Raw genomic sequence first — 2,294 nt, 5'->3', positions numbered from 1 at the left:
CAAGATTACGCTTGTATTAGGTCCACACCGTAACCAATACAGAACCCATACGTATAAATAATAAAAACCGTATTCCTCGTGAAAATTGCACCATTTCTACAAATTCGTCACAAATATTTCGAAAAGAATCTTTAGACGATATTTGCTAACGATCATTTCCAAAATAATCGCAACAACTCCAAACTTTTCGCTCTTAACGAGGAATCGTCTAATTAGTCAAAAGGAAAAGCTGAAACAGTAGAACGCGATGATCTGTTGTCCAAAGAACGGAACTTATCATGCCAGATTTTGCATAATAAGTACACAGTGAACGCTTAAACCGAGCACAAGACTTCCAACTTACGCCGGTATTATTTTCATAAATCAAAGACTAAAAATTTTCGCAAAAATGCGAAGTAAATCTCGTAAAGAGATTGTATTTCAACTTCGATCAAACGAATATCCTAACTGAGCCGATGTTTTTTCAAACTTTCGGGGAATTTGCAAGCGAATTTATTTCAAAGCAACTTTGCTCGCATTCGTTCGACCGACAAATATAAAACAAGTTCCAAAAAACAGAACGAAGGAAACATCGGTTTGCGCGCGCGTTTAGAAAAGAAATGAAAAAAGAGAGAAAATGGGGAGAAAAAAGGAAAAAACCGTGGACAAGGGAAAAAACGAAAACGTTCGCATGAAACTCCCCCATGGTTGCCACCATTAGATCTTTATTCGCGTAGTCTATTTTTATGCGCATTCCGGAAATGAAAAATTGCCAGTAACTCAAAGGCGTACCATTTGCAACCACGAGTGTATGCAAATTTTTCGCATTGTTTTGCCGCGTAGAATGCCGACGGAAAAAAGACTGCCTTTAATTTTTATTACCGACGTATATATCATTCTTCGCGAATATCCTCGCGAGTGCATTCCGTATAACAAAAGCAATAAAGGAGCAGAAAGGACGGCAAAGACTAAACTAAACTGGACTGAAAAACTGAATTCGTTTTCGCGCTTTTATCCCTTTCGTCGCGTATTTGCAAGCTTTTAAATAAATTCCCTTTTATACCTTTTTATCTAGATAACAATCTGCTCCGTGGCTTGCGTCAGTTTCGCGTTACATTTGTGTCGCAATTTTTGCTAAAAAGCTTCAAAATTCGCCTTCAAATTTTCACAAGTATATCGACTATCAGTCACTCGTCGGATCGGTTATCAATCGCTACTGGTCGACTACTTACCGATTTCAGAAATTACCACTCGACTTGATCCCTTCGATCTCTCCGTGCAGCAATTCGCACCGCAAAAAGAAAACTATTAAGAAGAAAACCAGGACCGAACGTCGCAAAGTGGAGGACTGTTTATGTCCTTATTGCTAGCATCCCTTGATTCGTATACACTCGTTATCACTTAGTCACCACTTAGGTGAACCTTAGCAAGGGTGAATAAAACAAATTATTTAAACAACCACCATAGAAAGACGTCAAAGCTAACACACACCCCCAATATTACTCACAACCAATAGGAAGATACACACCTGCCACTTACATTTCACACTAACTAATCAGTAGACACACAAAACTTATAAATCCACCGACACAGCAGTCACGAGGAAGTTCTCCTAAAAATCCCAAGATGACAAGACAAACACCATGACCAGACAGTCAAGACAGACTCACAACGATCAACTCAGCGCGAGAGACAGTCACATATCAGAACTCTTTAGTTCACCCCTAACCAAGTCTAGTTCTATTAATTTAGAGTAGGCCGCATCCCAGCTACATTTTCGCATTGTGCACCTATGCACTCTACAGTCATACGTACGCAAAAGGAACTGTCACAGGCGGTGACCTCATACCCTAATCACGCCACGCTCACTATTCCCATATATATATATATATATATCATAGTTATTTTACTATTAGAATCAATAATACCAATAGAAGCAAACGATCCAAAAGAAGAATGGCAAAAGAGAAGAGAAGAAAAACGGCACTCGAAACTCGTCACTCATGCACACCTCTGCCACCCAATGCCCGACACTGGAAAATGACAACGGACTCGGACAGGCAGCAAAGGAAATCAGGCGAAATGAACTTATCGGCTCACCGGATCAAACCATCCCGGCATAGAAGCCGTCGTTAAATCCGTCCACATCGTCGCGATATAAATTGAAAAGCTCGATTCCCGTTCGACTCGCGTATCTCGATTAACCGGGTAGGAGCTGCGGAATTTAATACCCGGGGCTGGGCCGCTCCAGGATGACAGAGGTGGAAGGGAAAAAGATCAAAAGCTCGAGCAACGGATATGAGAATCCCTCTTTC

This window comes from Eufriesea mexicana, unplaced genomic scaffold, assembly GCF_001483705.2.
Source record: "Eufriesea mexicana isolate 0111107269 unplaced genomic scaffold, ASM148370v2 scaffold38997, whole genome shotgun sequence".
Classification (NCBI taxonomy): Eukaryota; Metazoa; Arthropoda; class Insecta; order Hymenoptera; family Apidae; genus Eufriesea; species Eufriesea mexicana.
This window is presented reverse-complemented; position numbering follows the sequence as displayed.